General features: G+C 51.0%; 1 protein-coding gene across 3 annotated transcripts in view; it reads left to right on the top strand.

Annotated features, from left to right (window-relative positions):
• The window catches only part of LOC133349703 (homeobox protein Hox-B3a-like), a 355311-nt gene that overhangs the window by 185640 nt on the left and 147024 nt on the right, over window positions 1–22647 (top strand). Inside the window, exon 1 of one of the 3 annotated variants that reach the window (XM_061563376.1) lies at window positions 15086–16005. The exons of the other annotated variants lie outside the window; for them this stretch is intronic. The gene's annotated coding sequence lies outside the window, so the exon portion shown is untranslated. Of the gene's footprint in view, window positions 1–15085; window positions 16006–22647 lie in introns of those variants that run through there. 3 annotated transcript variants of the gene reach the window in all.

Below are 22647 nucleotides of genomic sequence, written 5' to 3'. Positions count from 1 at the left end.
GTGTCTTGGGGCATCGGGAGACGAGAGAGAGAGAGAAATGCCCTTACAGTTGGAGAGCGTCGAGAGAGAGAAGAGAGAGGAGAGATGGAAAGGAGAGGGGAGGGAGATAGCGAGCACGAGAGAGAAGAGAGAGGTAACAGATGGAACGGAAAGAAAGGAGAGAGGGGGGGGGACCGAGAGAGCTAAGGGAGATAGAGGGCGAGAGAGAGGGGGGGGGGTGAGAAATGGAGGAGGAGAGAAGTAGCAGCAGAGAGAGGTAACATAGAGATAAGCAGCAGAGAGGAGGGGAGAGGAGAGAAGGGGGGGTTGGGGGCGAGAGAGAATGGGACGGAGAGGCGGGAGTGAGGGGGATAGAGAGGGAGGGGGGAGGGAGGAGGAGGGAGGGCAAGGTAACAGAGAGATATGGAGGGGAGACGGGGGGAGGCGTGGAGGGCGAGCGAGAGAGAATGGAAGCAGAGATGCGAGCGAGCGAGCGAAGGGAGAGCGAGCAATGGAGAGAGACGGTGGTGGGGTGCGAGGGGGGAGGTGGGGGGGGGGGTACGGTGGGGGGTAGACTCTGCATTAATGTCCCATAAATCTCTCTCTCTCTCTATAAACGACAGGGTAACGCAAACGCATTGTGCGACCATTGCTCAGGCGATATCCACCGCCCCTTACCCCGATCTGTGCATCTCCGCGCGTTCTTGCGACAACAACAACAAATGAATAACTAATACGCAATAATATAATTATATTACAACAATAACAACAGTAATTATTTAAATAATGCCAGCAGCTCCCTTAATAACGTTTACCCCATTTCTGTCCGTTTGTTTGTCGTCGTAATTATTGAGAGCGTGTGCGAGTTTTTTTTTTTGCGCTCACAAGGACGATGTGGTTTGCAGAAATAAATATTTAATTATTCAACAACGACACAACAACAACAACAAGAACAGCAACGACAACAACTAAATAATCCGGCTTTTAATGAGGTGAAGCCCAATTTCTGACTGTTCGAGATTGCTATTATTGACAGTGCGTGTACGTGTGTTGTTATACACTGCGGGGGAGTGGTGGTGCAGCGGTTAGCGCGCTGCGCTACGAACCCGACGACCCGGGTTCGATTCCCGTTCACGGCCAACACCCAGCGACGATTATCTGAGCCGGTCCTGGGCCTCCCCCTCCCCTAGGTCGACTCAGCCTCAAATGAGTAGCGGCTGCAATGTGTAAACATCGCCACTGGGGAGACAAAGGCGCTCGGGCCTGGTGCTAAAACAGCACTTGCCCCAAGAGTCGGTAATTACAGGCTATACGGGGGATCTTTGTCTTTGTTGTTTTGTTATACTGCACAGCACTTGCAAACACATCGCACCAAATTTTAGACTGAGTCGACCTAGGGGAGGTCCAGTGCCGGTTCAGATAATCGTCACTGGGTGTTGGTCGTGAGCAGAAATCGAACTCGATGTTCGACTTCCACGTGTGTATGCGTGTGCAATGCGTGCGGCTGTGGGGAGCGGTGGCGCTGTGGTTAGCGCGCTGGGCTACAAATCCCGGCAACTCGAGTTCGATTCCTACTCACGGTCACCAACACCCGGTGACGATTATCTCCGAACCAGTCCCGGGTCTTTGTTAGGTCGACTCAGCCCGACCTTCATATGTCCTCGCCAACAGCACTTGTCCCAAAAAAAAAAAATCCGGCAATGCTATACGGGAGATCTTTGCTTTTTGACTGTCATCACAATCATCATCATGAGCAGTAGCCATGTTCAATCCACTGCTAAGTGTAACCCTCTCTTCCCCACTCACGATGCTGCCACGTGTGTGTGTAGCTACATCTAACTATGGGCGGCTGTGTATGTAGGATATATGTACGTCCGTGTGTGGATGCTTATGCGTATACATATTTGTGTGTTCCGAAACAGTACTGCGTATTTGTGCGCAGGTTACGTGCGTTTTGTTGAATATCGGCGCGTGTGTGTATCTATCATTGAGTGCGCCAATTGTAGTTAATTATATATGTGCACCTTTGTAATGAGAATAGCCCGCAAACCTTAATCTTGCACCATAGTTTTTGTATTACTTTCGTTATACACGCGTGTGTGTATACATATACATATATTTGTGTGCGGTGGGGAGCGGTAGCGCAGCGGTTAGAGTTCGATTCCCGCTCACGGCTTCCGACACCGGCAACGATTATCAGAACCGGTCTTGGGCCTCCCCTAGGTGGACTCAGCCTCAAAAAATGCAGCACCCGGCGGGGTGTCTCAACATCAGTACCGGGGAGACAAAGGCGGCCGGGCGTGGTTCTGGCCACACGCCCACACACAACATTTCATAGGTGCTACTCGCGAGCAGCACGTGTCCCAACACTATTTACATCAGCCAAACGGTATAGAATGGCGGTGCACCTGTGTGTGTAGCAGTATACGTGTACATAGCGGAGGGTATTACCATATAAACCAAACAATGTATGTGTTTTTTTTTACCAGCTAAGATCCAATGAGCTCTATATATCTCTCTCTTGCAGAAGCGACCTGGCCATCAAAAATGATATACTCAACGAAGTAGGCTCATCATCATCATCAGCATCATTACCAAGTGGAAATTTATAGCAGCAGCAGCAGCAGCAGCGAAATAATCTAAATGCGTAGTGATGTTGATTCTCAATGTGGATTGAGCGGGGGGGGGGGGGGAGAAGTAAACAAACCGGAGGACCCGGAGAAAAATCCACGCGACTACGGGGAGAGAGAGAGGGGGGGAGAGACACGCAAACTCGCTTTCGACCGCGAAACTCGTGGCGTTGTTGCATTGTCGCCGTGCGGGCGAAGACGAAGAGGCGCGCCGATGGGAGAGAGAGACAAAAGAGGCCGTGAGTTATGAGTGTAATGTCAAGGGGTCTCGCATCAGACCCCCAATCACTCGTTGTGTTAGCGCATGCCCACAGCTCCGCGCGGTTTTTTGGTTCAACTGCTTGCAAATGTTATAGAATTTATACAAAGGGCCGTTCGTATAATTTGTTAATTTTTTAGCGGCCGCTTGACAAGCAGGCATCGGGGGGCTTTGGATTTTTTGCTGTGAGCTATGGCCATATGTGTGCTTGTCTAGATGTGTGTGTGCGCGCGTGTCTAGATGTGTTTGCGCGTGTGTGGGGAGCGGTGGCGCAGCGGTTAGGGACGCTGCGCTACGAACCCAGCGGCCCGAGTTCGATTCCCGCTCACGGCCACCGACATCCCGTGACGATTATCTGAACCGGTCCTGAGCATCCGCTACGTCAACTCAGCCTCAAACATGAATACTTGGTTCGGTGTGTAAATAATCGTCAGTAGGGAGACAAAGGCGGCCGGACGGTATGATGGCCACATCACCCCCGTTTCGGCCTTCATAGGTGCTCGCTAACATCACTTGCCCGAACAGCATGTTAAAGGCTATATGGGTGATCTTTGTATGTGTATAGTGTGAATGGCTTTGTGTTTTTGTGCTTGTGGTGTGTATTGTGTTGATAAGTGCATTTGTGTGTGCGTATATATACGTGTGTACGTGTATCAAATAAAAAAAATTGCTTATTGCTAACTGCACATGCGGCAATAACCTATGTAGGTTATAGGGAGATCATTGTATGTGTGTACATGTATATATGTTTGCGTGCGCGTATAAATGCATATACTGGTCATATATGTGCGTGTACACACGTGTCTATATAATGGATGATGCCGCACAAGTCCAATTAATATAAATGAAACATATTCGTCAATAACACTGTGGACTTAAAATAAAATTAATATATATAATAAGGCAACAACCCTTCTTCGTAGCACGTACATATTTGCGTTTCTTTACACGCGTATGACATTTTATACTTGATTTGATAATTACCTGCGCCGGGCCTCCCCTAGGTCAGTTCAGCCTTTAATTAAAGCATTTCGCTGTGCGTATTTCTGGTGAAACGTTCCGCCCTTAATAGGTGCTCGCTAACAGCACTTGCCCCCTCCCGCAGTCGGGTAAGGCTCTACGGAGGGATCTTTGTCAGCTGTGTATGTGTAGAGTGGGCGGATTGTCACATCGCGGCTTTAGCCGGGAGGTTTTCATCCAGCAGTAGATAGTCGGATGGCCGATTAGAATGACGACGATTCCCGTATGGCACGCGCACGCGCGTACGCATGCACGTGGATTACGCACTCACGCCGCTTTATAACGTTTAACAAAGACCCCCTCTTTAGAGACACTTTTGGGCAGCAGCAGCAGCTATGAAGGCCGGCACGCTGCACTCGATGGAGTGGGTGAACAGCACCACGCCCGGTCGCCTTTGTCTCTCCAGTGCTAGCGTTTGCACACCGCGGCAGCTACGCAATTTGAGGCTGAGTCGACCTAGGAGAGGACCCGGGCAAGGTAATCGTCACTGACTTTGGTGGTGGCCGTGAGCGGAAGACTGACCTCGGTTCGCCGGATTTTGTAACGCTGCGCGCTAACCACTGCGCCACCGCTCCCCCAACAAACAGACACACACATATATATACACACACTCGCGCGCATACACAACGTATACACGCAACGTATATAACACAAGGACTCTCTGTGTTCTTCCGACGCAATTAAATCACCCCATCACCAGTTAATTACGAAGATTACGGTGCGAATAACCAGTTCGCGAGGACATTGTACAGATGCATCGTACGCATGGCGATTGCAAAACAATGACAGTCACCCGCAAAAAGAATTACACAGAGAGAGCAGTTGTGAACAGTTTTGTTCACGAGTACCACCTTCATGTGCATATCCCGTTCATACAAAGACAAAGATCCCCCGTGTAGCCTTAACAGACTGCTGGGGCAAGTGCTGTTAGCGAGCACCTATGAAGACCGACACGGCATGGCTAGCACCACGCTCGGTCGCCTTTGTCTCCCCCAGTGGCGATGTTTTACACGCGGCACCAGGTGCTCGTTTGAGGCTGAGTCGACCTAGGGAAGGCCCAGTCCCGGTTTAGATAATCGTCACGGGTGTTGGTGGCCGTGAGCGGGAATCGAACTTGGCTCGCGAGGGCTTATAGCGCTACACCACCGCTCCCCCTACACACACACATAAATGTAAGCATATAGCTACACACGTGTATATATATATATATAACAATACATCTGCCAATCCACTGCTGGATGGAGGCCTCCCGTCTCCCCACGTGTTCACGAGCCCCTGCGAAGGCCCGCGACTGTGCACGAGGAGGAGGTGGCCAACACCACGCCCGGCCGCCTTTGTCTCCCCAGTACCGTCGATTCACACACAGACACACACGCGTTTGTCTCAGCTTCATTCGACACCCGTGGAGAGATTGATCCAAGCTGACGGGAGGGTCCCGGATACCACTGATGCAGGCCGTGGCCGTGAATCGAATTCAGGGAGCGCTTGGGTTCGTCTGTGCAGTGCGCTCACCGCTGCGCCACCGCTCCCCACGAGACAAAGACCCCCCCCCATTAGCCGAAGAGAGACACATGCTGTGAGAAAGCACCAAAGACAAACATCCCCTCGCGTAGCCGTAACAGACTGTTGGGGCAAGTGCTGTCAGTAAGCACCTACAAAGGCCGGCACGGCACACTGGGGGGTTGGGTAGCCAGCACCACGCCCGACCACCTTTGTCTCCCCAGTGGAAATATATATTTTATTTCTCACACAGCTGAGTCGACCTAGGGGAGGGCCGGGGACCGGTTCAGATAATCGTCACCGGTGTTGACTGTGAGCGGGAATCGAACTCGGGTCGCCAGGTTCGTAGCGCAGCGTAGCGCTAACCGCTACACCACCGCTCCCCACGCACCACGCACAGAGCACAGGCCAAGCAGGAACGCGACGTTCATGGCTCAACAGCCATAGATAGCTGCTACTGCTGCTGCAGCAGCAGCAGTAGCTATTGATTGAGTTGCTACGGATGATACTTCTACTGCTCATGTTTGCTACTAATGCTGCTACTACTGCTGTAGTTGCTCCTACTACTGCTGATGCTACTACTGCTGCTACCACAGCAACTGCTGCTAATACTGTTTTGGAGGCGATGGTGATGATGATGATGATGATAGTAGTGATGATGATGTTGGTGATGGTGGCGATCGACTCAGTCTCAAATGCGTACCTCGTGCGGTGTGTAAACATCGCCACTAGGGAGACAAAGGCGGTCGGGCCTGGTGCCGGCCACCCACCCCCTCGTGTTGCGTGCCGATCCGCATAGGTGCTCGCTAACAGCACTTGTCCCAACAGTCTGTTAAGGCTACACGGGGTATCTATGTGGGTAGTGATGATGAGGATGATGGTGGCGATGATGGCGCTGGTAATGGTGATTATGATGTTGGTGATGGTAGTGCTAATGATGTTGATGATGGTGCTAATGATGTTGATGATGGTGGTGGTGATGATGATGTTGATGATGGTGGTGGTGGTGATGATGGTGATAGTGATGATGATGTTGATGATGGTGATGGTGGTGGTGGTGATGATGGTGATAGTGATGATGGTGATGATGATGCTGGCGATGGTGGTGATTACGTTGATGATGATGATGAAGTTAATGATGATGGTGGTGTCACAGGACCGGCAAATGTGGAACGCGAAACCCGCACGCGTGTCGTCTCTGTTGTGCAAAGCTTTCGGGCCGCGGTGATTTATGTACTGAATAAGCCTCGGCCCGTAACTCACCACCACCACCACCAACCACCGCCACCACCGCTGCCTTAAAACCCCTCTCCAGCAACGTGCAGCCCGACAGAGAAGCTCGGCCGAAAGCCATCGCCCTACCTACCCTACTAACCTACCCTACTAACCTACCCTACTAACCTACCCTACGACTTACCCTACGACCTACCCTACTAACCTACCCTACTAACCTACCCTACGACTTACCCTACGACCTACCCTACGACTTACCCTACGACCTACCCTACTACCAACCCTACCACCTACCCTACGACCTACCCTACTACCAACCCTACTACCAACCCTACTGCCTACCCTACTACCAACCCTACTGCCTACCCTACTACCAACCCTACTACCTACCCTACTAACCTACCCTACTAACCTATCCTACTAACCTACCCTACGACCTACCCTACTACCTACCCTACTAACTAACCCGCGTCTTGTTGTTTTTTTTACATTTATTTCTGTCGTTTCGGCATTGGAGTCCGACGTTTCGCGCCTCGCACGTAGCCGCGTGGGGGGACTTCGTCTGCTGCCGGAGGGGATGTCGTGGTTGTGGTTGTCGTGCTGTTAGATGCAGCTGCTACTCGCGAACAGCACTTGCCCCAACAGTCTGTTAAGGCTACCCGGGGGAGGGGGGATTTGTCTTTACCTTTGTGTAGCTCTCTCTCTCTCTCGCGTGTCTTCTTCGGGGTTTAACCGCGTGTGGTGTGCGGCCATGTTTGTCCGACGTTTCGGTGCCGCGTGCTGGAGGCTTCTTCAAAATCAGTTCCTTCAGTAAAGCTGCCGAAGGAGCTCGCTCGCGGCACGTGCTCGCGGAACGTCGGACATCGTGTGCGATCACGCGCACACATATTGGAGAGCTACACAGTCGGACAGCGCTACCGTGAAATTATACGCAGGATAAATGAGAAGAGCTGGATTGCCGTGTTGGGCTCGGTGCTGTGTGTTGTATTTTTTTTTTAATTGTCGGGTTTAGTAATTTTATTGTGGACAACTCATTGTCGTTCCGTGCGTGTAGCTGTTTCTGTTGGGGTGTGTGCTATGAATAAGGGTCAGTAGCCGAAACGTCGGCGATTATACACAGCAGTTTGTTGTTGACGCGCGCGTTATTGTTGACCGTGCTTGCACACCATCGCAGCAACGGCGGCAGAATTAGCAACACAATCTATGTTGGTTTGTGTACGCGCGCGACGATGTGTGTTTTGCTTGTGTGTCTGTGTGTGTTTCATGCTCGCTGACGGAGCGGGGGGGGGGTCTTTGTCAACTTTTGGTTTAATTGATTGCGACGAGAAGGCAGTGTTTAAATACTCCTACAGCACGTTCTCTATCCACTGCTGGATGAATGCCCCCCCCTCCCCCCACCTCCCCCTCCCCCCCCCAAGCGCCGTACGTTAACACACGGGGTCGTGCGGTGATTGACCATACTTCACCACACTGGTCAGTGCTGGTGAAGTTGAACATCGATGGTGAGATTGGGAGGTGGTGGTGTGGGGGCGATACATGGTGGCTAGGAGATGTTAACTACCTCGTCTGGTATACAGGAGGTCGTGGGTTCGATGCCGACCATGACGCCTGCTGTATATTTGGAGTTTGCGTCTCTCTCTCTCTCATCATCAGGACGACCATGAGTTGTTAACTACCTCGCCTGATACATAGGAGGTCGTGGGTTCGATGCCGACCATGACGCCTGCTGTATATTTGGAGTTTGCGTGTCTCTCTCTCTTTCATCATCATCAGGACGGCTATGAGATGTTAACTTCCTCGCCTGGTACACATGAGGTCGTGGGTTCGATGCCGACAATGACGCCTGCTGTATATTTGGAGTTTGCGTCTCTCTCTCTCTTTCATCATCATCGGGACGGCTATGAGATGTTAACTACCTCGCCTGGTATACGGGAGGTCGTGAGTTCCATCTCCATCCTGACGCCTGCTGTGTATTTGGAGTTTGCGGTGTCTCTCTCTCCGTGGTCGCGTGGATTTTTTTTCTCCGGATCCTCCGGCTTTTCCCCTCCACATTTAGAATCAACATCATCATCATCGCGCGTTTAGAGTCCTTGGCTGCTGTAAATGTCCACGTGATCAGCCACTTCGTCGAGATACCGTAGCTCAGTGGGCCTTACCTGGTGAAATAAAACAAAAAAATGTTTAAAATTTGATTTATTGTGCAGATGCCACTGACGTTCGACGTGGCCTGGAATTTGAAGCGGGAGTGCGCCAACTACTGCGCCACCACTCCCCGTAAGACGATCAACATATACGTACTCTCCGCGAGATGATATTTGTTACCGTCTTAATTATGTCGCAAAAGGTTAGTTGTTATTGTGAGTTCGTAGTCTAAGCTCACGTTTCCCGTACAAGGGAAGAATCTATCGATAAAGATGATGTCTATATGTCTACACAAGTCTATGGGGTCTCTGTGTAGGTCTGTGTAAGTCCACGTGTCTCTTATGTTTTCCTATGGGTTTGTATACAAGTCACTGGGTGTATACACAAGTCTATGGGGTCTCTGTGTAGGTCTGTGTAAGTCCACGTGTTTATATTTTTTCCTATGGTTTTGTATACAAGTCACTGGGTGTATACACAAGTCTATGGGGTCTCTGTGTAGGTATGTGTAAGTCCACGTGTTTCTATGTTTTCCTATGGGTTTGTATGTAAGTCACTGGGTGTATGGGTCTCTATGTAAGTCTTGTGGGTCCATATATGTATGGGGCCTATGTAAATATGGATGTCTCTATGTATATCTATATATGTATGGGACCTATGTAAGTCTGGAGGTCTCTATGTATGTATATGGTTTCTAACTAGAGCGGGTATTTATTACGCGTTTATTTGTAACGATACAATTTAAACACGCATATTTAAATTGTAAAACATTACTACCGCTACGCTATGAAAACCACATTAGTGTGCGGATTGTCTGTTACGTTATTCTGCGATTATTCTCAACAGATGAATGTTATCATTTTCATTCGCATATGTATACATGTGTGTACTTGTGTATTAACGATTATCTGAACCGGACCTGGGCCTCCCCTAGGTCGACTCAGCCTTATATGAGTGCCTGGTGCGATGTTCAAAACATCAACACTGGGGAGACAAAGGCGGCCGGGCGCGGTTCTGACCACACCAGCCCCTCGTGTATCGTTTCGGCCTTCAACGGTTCTAGCACTTGCCCCAACATAACATCAAATGCTATACGGGGGACTTTTGTCTTCATGTGCTTCTGGGTTAATATGCGCCATATTGGTTGTGTATAGGGTTGGCGTACATACATATTTATATATGTACTTATTATACCCGTGTCTGTACATCTAAGGGAGCGGGCGTGCGCGTTGTATATCTGTGCGTGCCTAGGTCGACTCAACCTCAAATGAGTACCTGGTGCGGTGTTGTAAACATCGCCCCTGGGGAGACAAAGGCGGCCGGGCGTGATGTTGGCCTTCATAGGTGCCTCGCTGCGTCTGTGTCTTTGAGTTACTGGGATAATGGGCGCGTGCGTGTGTGTAAACCACGTCGTTTCTAGGTATCTCGCACGGACGCACACACACGTATCCTTGCATGCCCACGTATGTACACGCGTTGTGTGCGTGTTTACGTGTGTGTGTGTGTATTTGTACACATGGACAGAGTGAGCGTGTGCGTTGCTGTGTTTGTTGTGTACTTGGGGCATATATATATATACATATGTGTGTGTGTGTACAGATTCTAGAGTGTTATATTTCTGCGTATACAGGTGTGTGTATATATTTGTCATATTAACAGAGTGATTGTGTGCATGTGTATGCTAGTGTCTGCGTGGGTATATGTGTCCATATGTGCGTTTGTGTGTGTTGTATGTGTGTGTGTAAATAGTGATGGCTTTAATTGTGTGTTCGCTAACAGCACTTGCCCCAACAGTCGACTGAAGGCTACACGGGGCGCTCTGTGTGTCTCTTGTGCAGAGGTTAGCGCGCTCCACTGGGATCCCGGCGAGCCGAGTTCAACTCCCGCTCACGGCCAACATCAGTTGTGAATATCTGAACCGGTCCTGGGCCTCCCAGTCGAGGTGATGACTCAGCCTAAAATGAGTACCTGGTGAGACAAAGGCGGCCGGGCTTGATGCTGGCCCACACCACACCCAACCCCCCTCGTGTTCCGTCGTGGCCTTAATTGGTGCTCGCTAACAGCACTTGCCCCAACAGTATGCGAAGGTTATACGGGAGATCTTTGTCTAAGTGAATGAACGATCTTGAGCTCGTGTACGTTGTGTAGGCCTACGTCTGCTCCGTGTTGGAGTGAATGAATAAGCGAGTGGGTCAATGAGTGAAGACACGAGCGAGTGAATGAGCGGGTGAGTGAGCGAGTGAATGAGTGAGTGAATGAGCGAGTGAGTGTGTGAATGAGCGAATGAGTGAATGAGAGCGTGAGTGAATGAGTGAGTGCGTATATGTATGTATGTGTGCGCCTTTGCAAATTCTGCCTGTGGATGTCTACGTAAAATATTGCTTGTATTTGTGTCCTTGTAGAGATATATACATTTGATTTTGAATCTATAATTAAATAGACTTGCCAATGTATATGAACGACCCAGTGTGTGTGTGTCATTATAGATTATAGGTATATATATATATGGCTAAGTCGGTGAGCGAGCCAGCGAGTGAGGCTGTGAGTGAGTTCGGTCAGTCTGAGTGAGTCTGTCCGTCTGTGAGTGAGTCAGTGGGTGAGTCTGTGAGTGAGTTCGGTCAGTCTGTGAGGGAGTGAGTGGGTCAGTTGGTGTGTGAGTCTGTCTGTCTGTGAGTGAGTCAGTGGGTGAGTCTGTGAGTGAGTCTGTCCGTCTGTGAGTGAGTGAGTGGGTCAGTTGGTGTGTGAGTCTGTCTGTCTGTGAGTGAGTCAGTGGGTCAGTCTGTGAGTGAGTCTGTCCGTCTGTGAGTGAGTGAGTGAGTGGGTCAGTTGGTGTGTGAGTCTGTCTGTCTGTGAGTGAGTCAGTGGGTGAGTCTGTGAGTGAGTCTGTCCGTCTGTGAGTGAGTGAGTGGGTCAGTTGGTGTGTGAGTCTGTCTGTCTGTGAGTGAGTCAGTGGGTCAGTCTGTGAGTGAGTCTGTCCGTCTGTGAGTCAGTGAGTGGGTCAGTTGGCGTGTGAGTCTGTCTGTCTGTGAGTGAGTCAGTGGGTCAGTCTGTGAGTGAGTCTGTCCGTCTGTGAGTGGGTCAGTTGGTGTTTGAGTCTGTCCGTCTGTGAGTGAGTCTGTGGCTCAGTCGGAGGGTGAGTCTGTCAGTTTGTGAGTGAGTGGGTCAGTTGGTGTGTGAGTCTGTCCGTCTGTGAGTGAGTCAGTGGGTCAGTTTGTGAGTGAGTCTGTCCGTCTGTGAGTGTGTCAGTTGGTGTGTGAGTCTGTCCGTCTGTGAGTGAGTCTGTGGCTCAGTCGGAGGGTTAGTCTGTGGGTAAGTCGGTGGGTGAGTCTGTGAGCGAGTCGGTGAATGCCCTCCGTGTATATGACCGCCCTCACCCTCTCCCCCTCGCCCGTGGCTCTGTCTCTCTGGAACAACGATCGTGCTTTGTCTCTCCCCTCTCTCTACCCCTCTCTCCCCTCTCTCTCCCCGCTCTGTCTCCTCTCCGCGCGACCCCGCGGCGCGCATCGGGGTTCACCTCGAGGACACGGCCACTCAGCGGCCCTCCTCCTCCCTCTACCCTCTACCCTCATCAACCACCTCCTCGCCCCTGTCTCCTCCTCTTATCCTCGTCCTCCGCTTTCATCATCATCATCATCCACTCATCTCCCTTCTCGACCACCCTTATTCACGTATCATCCTCCCTCCTGCTCATCCTCGCCCGCATCTCATACTGGTGCGAAGTCTCGTGCTCAACCGCCGGCCTTCCCATCTCCTCCTCCCCATCATCTACTCTGTCACCTCGTCCTCCACTCGTCTCACTTCCCTCTCATCCTCATCCGACGCCTCCCCGCCCGCCCGCTCTCCCACGTGCTACTCGCCGCTCGGAAGTTCGAGTCTCGGACTCGCTGAACTCTTGACCCCCACGTCTCCGTCCGACTGGTTGACTTCAAATTTCCGCGTGTCTCTGTGTGGAGGATGGGGGGGGGTGGGGCAGCGATTCCGGCTCACGACCGAAATATCTTGAACCGGTTCTGGGTCTCTCCGAGGTCGACTCAGACTGAAATGAGTAGCTGGTGTAGGAGAGACAAAGGCGGTCGGACGTGGTTCTGGCCAACCAACCGCAGGACCTCGTGCGCCGTGCCGGCCTTCACAGGTGCTCGCTAACAGCACTTGTCCCAACAGCCTGTGCAGGCTATACGGGTGGGGGGGGGGCTTTGTCTTTGTGCGTATTCGGTGATTTTGCGGTGTGTTTTGTATGCATTCACGTGTGCGTGTGTCTGTGTGTGCGTGTGTCTGTGTGTGCGTGTGTCTGTGTGCGTGTGTCTGTGTGTGCGTGTGTCTGTGTGTGCGTGTGTCTGTGTGTGCGTGTGTCTGTGTGTGCGTGTGTCTGTGTGTGCGTGTGTCTGTGTGTCCGTGTGTTTGTGTGCGTGTGTCTGTGTGTGCGTGTGTCTGTGTGTGCGTGTGTCTGTGTGCGTGTGTCTGTGTGCGTGTGTCTGTGTGTGCGTGTGTCTGTGTGTGCGTGTGTCTGTGTGCGTGTGTCTGTGTGTGCGTGTGTCTGTGTGCGTGTGTCTGTGTGTGCGTGTGTCTGTGTGTGCGTCTGTGTGTGCGTGTGTCTGTGTGTGCGTGTGTTTGTAGTGTAGCGGTTAGCGCTACGCTGCGCTACGAACCCGGCGACCAACACCCAGTTGCGATTATCTGGACCAGTACTGGGCCTCCCGTAGGTCGACTCAGCCTCAAATGAGTACCTGGTGTGGTATTTAAACATCGCCACTGCGGGAACAAAGGCGGTCGGGCGTGGTGCTGGCCACCCAACCCCTCGTGTGCCGTGCCGGCCTTTATAGGTGCTCGCTAACAGCACTTGCCCCTACAGTATGTTAAGGCTGTACGCGGGATCTTTGTCTTTGTTTGTTTAAGACCTTCCTAGGTGCTCGCTAATTGCACGTTGCCCTCCAGTCCGTTAAATGCTACCCGGGGGATCTTTGCATTCCATTGGTGCGTGTCCGAGGTCGACTCAGACTCAAATGAGTCTCCTGGTGTCGGAGAACCTTAAATGAGTACCTGGTGCGGTGTGTAAACGTTTGTGGTGCGTTTAATAGCTTATCTGATGTGCACCTAGTCTGGCACAAGCGCCGCGGGGAAGTCACCGGCACTTAGTGGCGAACGTCGGTTGTTGTTATTGTGAAGTGTGTTTTTTGAGTTGCATTGCGCGGTATTTTGTCAATTTACAGCACTTGCCCCAAGAGTCTTGTAAGGCTATACGGGGATCTTTGTCTTTGTCGTTGCACGTGTGTGTATATGTAAGGTCTAGACACACCAACACTCTCTCTCGTCAACACAAATATACATCTTACACATATTGCACTGTACACCGCACAAATGCACCCACAATGCGTACAATACACACAAGTACACAAACTAAAAACAAAGACTGTTGGGGCAAAGTGCTGTTAACGAGCACCTACATATACACACAGCCACACACAATTCGCACACAATCACACACGTACACACAACTATACATCCTTACACACGTATGCACAATGCACACACGATGCACACACACTCCACAAAAATATATACCTAATTACATACACACAATACACCCACAATGCACACACCGCATTGCACAAAGACAAAGATCCCTTAAAAGAGTGTTGGGGCGCGGTAGACGAGGGGGTGGGTGACCAACACCACGCCCGACCGCCTTTGTCTCTCCAGTGGCGATGTTTTTAAAACACCGCACCAGGTACTCATTTGAGGCTGAGTCGACCTAGGGGAGGCCCAGGACCGGTCCAGGTAATCGTCACTGGTGCACAACGCACGAACCGCTACACTACCGCTCCTCACATTGTATACACACGCACACGTGCATACCACCTAGACACTCTACAGATACATACAAACACCAAACACACACAATCACATTTCATCGCACACGCGATACGTTCACACTACACGCCACCCCACACTCACATGCATACAGTGCACACACCCACACTACACACAACAAACAAAAAAATCACACGCAGACACAATCACACTCCACTCCGCCAACACACACTCTTCAGATGTATACGCACAATGCACAAACACACAACTATGCTCACACACACAAAAAAACAATCACACACACACTACACACAATCACACACGAACTACACAAAAAAACACAATCACACACGTACACACTGCACAAAATCACACACGCACTACACACAATCACACACACACCCCTCCACAGGTCTGAATGAGCCGTATGATTTGCTGGTCTATTTTGCCATGTATATTCTACATGAGGACACGTATGATCATTGTGTGTTGTGTATAAATACACACAAAAAACACACACATTCCCCCCTATAGCCATTAATAGACTGTAAGCGCAAGTGCTGTTAGCGAGCAGCACCTATGAAGGCCGGCACGGCACACGAGGTGGTGGGTAGCCAGCACCACGCCCGACAGCCTTTGTCTCCCCGGTGAAGATGTTTACAGCTACTCAGTTGAGGCTGAGTCGACCTAGGGGGACGGCCCAGGACCGGTTCAGATAATCGTCGCTGGGTATTGGCCGTGAGCGGGAATCGAACTCGGGCGTCCAGGTTCGTAGCGCTAACCGCTGCACCACCGCTCCCCGCTATAAACGCGCACACACACACACGGAGACATCATCGCACATACGCACCCACATGACTACCACACCACGAAACGCAGCACAGCATCGCGTCGCATCTCGCCTGGCCACCAAAAAAAATACACTCCGGCATGGAGTCTTCTCTCTCTCACTCGGAGGGGAGCGAGAGATGAGGAGGAGGTGGTGGTGGTTGTAGTGAGATACGCGTGGACTCGGAGGCTTCTGTGGATCACGGGTTGATTAGCAGCCAGACGGCCGCATCGGAGAGAGAGAGAGCGAGCGAGCGAGCGAGCGACCTGCACTCTCTAATCTCTCTCCCTCCTCTTCCCTCTCCCTCTCTTTCCACCATTCTCCTCTCTAATATCCTTCGCACTGATATCTCTCCCATGTCTTTCCCCCCCACTACTCTCGTCTCTCTCTCTCTCTCGTCCTCGTCTTTCTCCCCTTTCTTGTTTCTCTCTCTTCTCCGTGTAATATCTCATCCTCTCTCATCTCCCCTCTCCTCTCCCATCTCCCTCTCATCTCCCCCCTCTCTCTCTCCCTCCCTCTCTCCTCCCTCTCCGCCGGTGTGCACCAATCGGACCCGGCTGGGCGCGCCGGGGTCAGGGACGGGATAGCAGAGTTCAAGAGGTCATGAGGTACTGCAGAGTGTGTGTGTGTGTGTGTACATGTGTGTGTGTGTGTGTGGTGCGGTGTGTAAACATCGCCACTAGGGAGACAAATACGGTCGGGCGTGGTGTTGACCACCAATCCGCTCGTGTGCTGCACGTGCCGGCCTTCAAGGTTGCTCGCGCACAGCACTTGCCCCAAAGGTCTGTTGAGGCTATACGGGGGAACTTTGTCTTTGTGTTTATGCTAAGAGCGCTTGCTCTTGCGGTCCGTACGGCTATAGATAGGGGGGTTCTTTGTGTGTTTTTGCACAAGTCTATATGTATGTGTGTTTGTCATATGCATGTGTTTCGTGAATACAGTACGGTGTGTAAACCTGGCCACTGGGGATACAAAGGGGGTCGGGCGTGGTGATGGCCACCCACCCATCTGCCCCTCGTGTACCGAGCCGGCCTTATTTCAAAGGTGCTCGCGAAACGGCACTTGCCTCGAAAGTCTGTTAAGCCTATACGGGGGATATTTGTATATAGGTGCCGATGTTAATGTGTGTGCTATGATTGTGCATGGCTCCTGCTCGCTAAGAGCCCTTGCTTCATCATCAAGCTGGTAACGGCTATAGTACGGAAGGGATGTTTGTATATGCACGTGTATGTATATATCTATTTGTGTGTTATTTGTCTAGATATATGTATGTATGTGTGCGTGTGTGCTTATAGTACGGGGAGCGGTAGTGTAGTGGTTAGCGCGCGGCGCTACAAACCCGGCCGACCCGGGATCGATTCCGGCTCACGGCCAACACCAAGTGACGGATTATCCGAATCGGTCCTGGGCCTCCCCTAGGTCGACTCAGCCTAAAATTAGTACCTCGTTCGGTGTGTAGTAAACATCGCCACTGGCGAGACAAAGGCGGCCGGGGGTGGTACTGGCCACCTACCCCCTCGTGTGTTGTGCTGACCTTCATGAGAGCTTGCTAACAGCACTTGCCCCAACAGTCTGTTAAGGCTATGCGGGGGATCTTTGTCTTTGTTACATGCTATTGTGTGTGTGTGCATTCATGAGTGTATTATGTAAATATTCGCACATGTATATATGTAATTCCAGATTTTCCTAATCGATAAAGCTGGTTACTTATAAACCCCATAATCGATCAATCTGGTTGTGATATAATCGCACGCGTGACTCGAATTAGCTTGGCTGTGTCGGGCGGTGCAGGGTTTTTTACGACAGAAATGTGACCGGATCATTTGCATTAACCGGTAACTGAATAAACAAATTAACCGGTTAATCGGTTTGTGTGTTCAACCTTTTACACTGACAACTGACAGCCGATGTAACCACGCGGTGACTTGTGCCGCCGTGCCGTTTGTCGCGAAGTTCGCGTGGGTGCCCAATCGGCAGCTTTCGACGCTAGAAACCGGTAACCGGTTGTCTTTACCGGTTTTTTAAATCCTTTATATTAAGTTCGCATGCTTGCTTGCTTGCGTGCTTGCTTGCTTATGACCGTGCAAATCTTTCGGTCGTTTTTTAACCCACTTCCCGTGATCCAATCGAGCTGACATTTTCCACACAGACTCGTTGTGCCAGACAATTTATGTTCGTGAAAAAAATTCCCAAAATTTTACACTTTTTAGGCAAAACTTTTTTATTTTACATATATTCAAATAGAACTCATTCATCGCTTTGGCTGAACGTCAGAGTGTAAGAGCCCAGAGCGTAACCCCTCCACAGGCCGTGGCGGAGTAGCGCAGTTGGTAGCGCCCTCGCTTCCCATGCCAAAGGTCGCGGGATCGATCCCCGCATCCTCCACAGGCGAATATATTTTAAAATCCTTTATATTAAGTTCGCTGCCATGCATATAAAGGATTTATAGTGAAAAACTTTGTTTTTACGGGTTATACTTATTAGCGGTTATCGTTCATGAAATTAGACCTCTCCTCTCATTCAAATGACCGAATCAATTGTTGTTATTATTTTTTTAGACGCGTTGTAATGTTTTGACATCAGCGATTTCGGACGCTGCACAGCGGACGTCAATTGACGTGCTGCTGATGAGAACGCCGAATGCCGAAACCGCTCCAGGGGGTTTGCTCGCGCTGAAGCAATGCTGCTGATTGTGGGACGCACTCCGAATCAGCTGTGTGAGCAAAACACAAATATATTCATTTTTAAATATATATCGAGAGGCACATATCTATGAGAGAGGGCGATAGGCGTTATTGATTGTATAATTCGTCGCGCTAGTTGGTTGAAAGTATACAAACGAACACTGTGCACCCACATATAGATACCGATATATATGGCAGGGAGCGGTGGTGCACTGCTTACTGCCATGAATAGAAATCAACAGACACACACTGCACCGCGTACCCAGTGAAGGCCGAGTCAACCTAGAGGTGCAGGTATCACTCGCCACTGATGAGAGCCGTGAATCTCAGTCACATTGCCCGATATTTTCCTACCGCTGCATGTATACACTGTACACCATACAAAGGTCCCCCGTATAGCCTTTAACAGACGTTTGTGGGGACAAGTGCTCTTGGCGAGCACCTGTTAAAGGTCGACACGGCACACGGGGGGAAGGTGGGTTGCCAGCGCGACGCCCGGCCGCCTTTGTCTCTCCCGTGACTGTGTTCACACACCGCCGGGGTACGAGTTGAAGGCTGAGTCGACCGAGTGGGGGGAGGCCCAGGAATGGTGAAAAAAGTCGCCACCGCTATTGTAGGAATCGAACTCGGGTCGCCGGGTGTCGGAGTGCAAATGCGCTAACCACTGCGCCACCGCTCCCCGCACGACGTGGACACACAAACGCAAAGAGCCCCCGTATAGCCTCAACAGACTGTTGGGGCAAGTGCTGTTAGCGAGCACCCGTGAAGGCCGACACGGTACACGAGGGGGGTGGGTGGACAACACCACGCCCGGCCGCCTTTGTCTCCCCAGTGGCGATGTTTACGCAACGCGCCAGGTACTCATTTGAGGCTGAGTCGACCTAGGGGAGGCCAGGGCCGGTACAGATACTCGTCACCGGTGTTGGCCGTGAGCGGGAATCGAACCCGGGACGCCAAGTTCGTAGCGCAGCGTAGCGCTAACCACTGCACCACCGCTCCCCTGCACACGGACACGCGTGTACATTGAAACACACGGCAGGGTCTTTGTTATTAACACAAATATCAAACTGTTTATGTGTGTGTGTATATATATATGTTATAATTAAGTTCACATCAGAAATGATGGTTACGTACGTGAAACAACCAAGTGTGTTTGTAAACGATGCATTTTATTGATGTTCCTTTAAACGCGACCAAGCAAAAAGGTGTGTGTGTGTACGTGGTCCTGGGCCTCTCCTAGGTCGACTTCAGCCTCAAATTATTACCTGGTGTGATGTGTAAACCTGCCAACTTGGAGATACAAAGGCGGCCGGGCGTGTCTTTTGCCGCTCGTGAACGGCACATGACGCTATACGGGGCGAGAGGGGCATCTTTGTAGTTTTTATTGTAGTTGTTGCTGCTACTGCGTGTCTGTATAATATTCATCGTCGTCGTGGTGATCATCATCAGCAGCCATGGTCTATCCACTGCTGGACGAAGGCCCTCCCGATCTTCAGAGCCACCGCCATCTCTCGCGATCCCTGCGACGAACACGGCGGCACACGCTGGCCGGGTGACGCACATGGTCGGTCACGTGGGATGATGGCGACGTGGTCATACTTCACCACGGCTGTTTGTGGAATGAATGAGACTGAGTCCCAGGGAGGAGGGGCGGGGTGGGCGGGGAGGGGGTTCCACGTTCGAAAAGCCATTGATGCTCGCCGGGACCGAGAAAAATCGGGAACTTGCAGTTTTCTACGCCGGATGAACAGCGCAGTGCACGAACCACTGCGCCTCCGCTCAACGTCAGCATCGCCAGCATCGTCATCATGATTAGATTTACTTAGTCTAATTATTATTTAAAGGAATGGGGATAACACATCGTTTTGTATTGTGTGCTAAAAAAGAAATGTGTATCAGATGCTCCCGATGTCGGAAAGCTAAGCATGGTGATGTGCCTGGTAGGTACTGTGATAGAATAATTCAGCAGTGGAACTTCTGGATTTTTGTTTCTGCCCTCGGACGACCGCTTGTGTTGCGATCGAAACGTCGTGATAGATGATTTTTTATTTTGTTTTATTTTTCTACCTACGTGACTTTTTACCGAAAGAACCAAAGTGTATGGATTCCTGCAGTCACGAAAGCTTCGAATCAAAATCTGAGAGAACACTTCCCGGGGAAACACCGCGTCTCAGAAGGGCTGTTCTGCGCATTGGCCAGCACGTGGCAAGTACAGTACAGTAGCGGTGATGGATTCCTGAATCCATTCGTGCGGATATGTATATATTGAGCGATGATGCTGGGGTGTTCTCCTGGTCTCCCACACGAATACGGTGACTCGGATCGATGCGACACATTGCACGCTGGCCAGACACAAAGACAAAGATCCCCCCCCCCTCCCCGTATAGCCTTTTAACAGACTTGTTGGGGCAATCTTGATTTGATTGTTGGGGCAAGTTGCCGTTCGCGAGTGGCGTCTATGAAAGGCCGGCACGACACACGAGGGAGGTGACGGGGCCTGACCCACGCACGCCCGGCCTGCCTTTGTCTCCCCGGTGGCGATGTTAACTGCACGCCGCAAACCAGGTACTCGTTTGAGTACTCGTTTGAGTATCCCTGGTGCGGGGTAGTAGCAGGAGGTAGCACCCTCCTGGAGAGAGAGATTATCGAGACTAACCAGAATGTTTACTTATACCGGAGGCGCTCAGTAGATTCTAGACTTGAAGCTTCCTCTCACTTGATACAGCTATCGTGCTGTGACGGTTCCACCTGAAGACGGAAGCTTGTGTTGCCTCCGAAACGTCGTGATTTTCATTTTATTTTTATTTTACTTTTATAATTTTTATTTATTTTTTTTACCTACGTGACTTTACCGAAAAAAACCTAAGAATATGAAGCGCTCAGTATACTCGGCGATGGCTTCCTCGGGTTAACAATGGGGCACTGTCCATCTTTGAATCAGCATCATTATTATTATTAATTGCATCGCCCGCACAAACCGATATAACCTCGAGTGTCACAACACACACGACGCGGTTGTAAACACAAACGCCGTGCACCACACCGCGGAACATGACGAAGCGCTTGCAGATTGGCGTCGTGACAACGCCGTAAAATTCGGGTTTATTTTTTGTTTTCCACGTCTTTTTTTTTTCTCCCCCCTTATCTGCAAAGGCAACAACACAAATCTCCGCTCTTGTATTTTCACATCATCAGCTTGCAAGCGGCACTATATCGTCACCACCATCATCATCAATTCAGCGGTCATGACCAATCCGCCGCTGGATGAAAGCAGACATTCCTTCCCAAGGCGAACGCATTCCCTGACGATCACGCAATGGAAGCAAATCCCAGAAGCAGCCTCTTCCTGTGCACCAGCCGATTTTGTTCGCCACATCTCCACCCGTGGATGTTCCTCTCTTTCCCTCCCCCCTCTCTCTCGGGACGCGTGTTCCATCCTTTGGCTGTGACTCCGCTGTTAGTCGTGACCAGCGTTCGCCGAGATGCGTTGGCGGCTTCCTCCGGTTGCCGAACGAATACAATTTGTAAGGTCGCACGCGTTACACGCAAAGCGCTCGCCACAAACCGAACCACAGTCGCTTTGCCAATCGCGACAAGCAGCGACAACCACCGTCACGTCAACCCCCGCTCATCCTCGCAGCAGCAACAGCAGCAACAGCAGCAACAGCAGCAACAGCAGCAGCAACAGCAGCAACAGCAGCAGCAGCAACGGCGGCGGCTTTCGGCTGCTCTGCCGTCGAACAAAGGCGGCGGTCACCGCATCGCGCGGCGCTTTCAGACGCGCTTCTGGGGCCGTCTGGAACGCCCTCTTCCTCCTTGTGATACGAGGGAGCCACCGGGAGCTGTGGCACTTAAAATCATCTTAATGGAAAACACACACTTCTTTAGAAACGGATTTTGGTGTTTAGTTTGTTGTCCTTAGCGCCTCTGTTGGATGCGTACGGTGCGAAAGAAGTTCAACGAATAGTCCCGTAGAGCGTTGCCGTATTCTATATAACACGGGGAGCAAGTGTGTGCCTCTGTACCTTACAGAAAAAGTTGCGGGCGTGGGGGGGGGGGCACGGTGGGAAGGATGCGTCTTATATTCAGGCGCGTCTTATAATCTCGAGCGTTTGGTCATCGGTGAATAATTACCCAGCGACGCGTCTCCCTTGATCTGTTATTTTCGCAATTATTTCCGTATTAAAAATGTGCGCGTATTTATTCGACCTTAATTTATTTTACGCAAAGGTACCGCGCGGTAGTTCCAAAATCGCGGTGTTTCTGTATTTAGAATGTGCGCGTGTTTAAATTACGTTAATTTATTTTGCGCGAACGTCCTGCGGTAGTACCAAATCGCGGTGTTTCTGTATTTAAAACGTGCGCGTGTTTATTTGACGTTAATTTATTTTACGCACACGTCACCGCGGTAGTTCCAAATGGCGGTGGCGAGTGAACGAGTGCGCAACAGAGGGAAGAAGGAAGCACCTGAGCTTGGGGACCCGGCACCGAGAGAGGTGGAGAGAGGAGAGGAGCCACGCGCACTGGAGGACAACACAACAACTCCGCGCTCGGCGAGGTTTAAAA

The sequence above is a fragment of the Lethenteron reissneri genome, chromosome 31 (genome assembly GCF_015708825.2).
Source record: "Lethenteron reissneri isolate LAM-NWPU_2019-01 chromosome 31, ASM1570882v1, whole genome shotgun sequence".
NCBI lineage: Eukaryota > Metazoa > Chordata > Hyperoartia > Petromyzontiformes > Petromyzontidae > Lethenteron > Lethenteron reissneri.
This window is presented reverse-complemented; position numbering and strand designations above follow the sequence as displayed.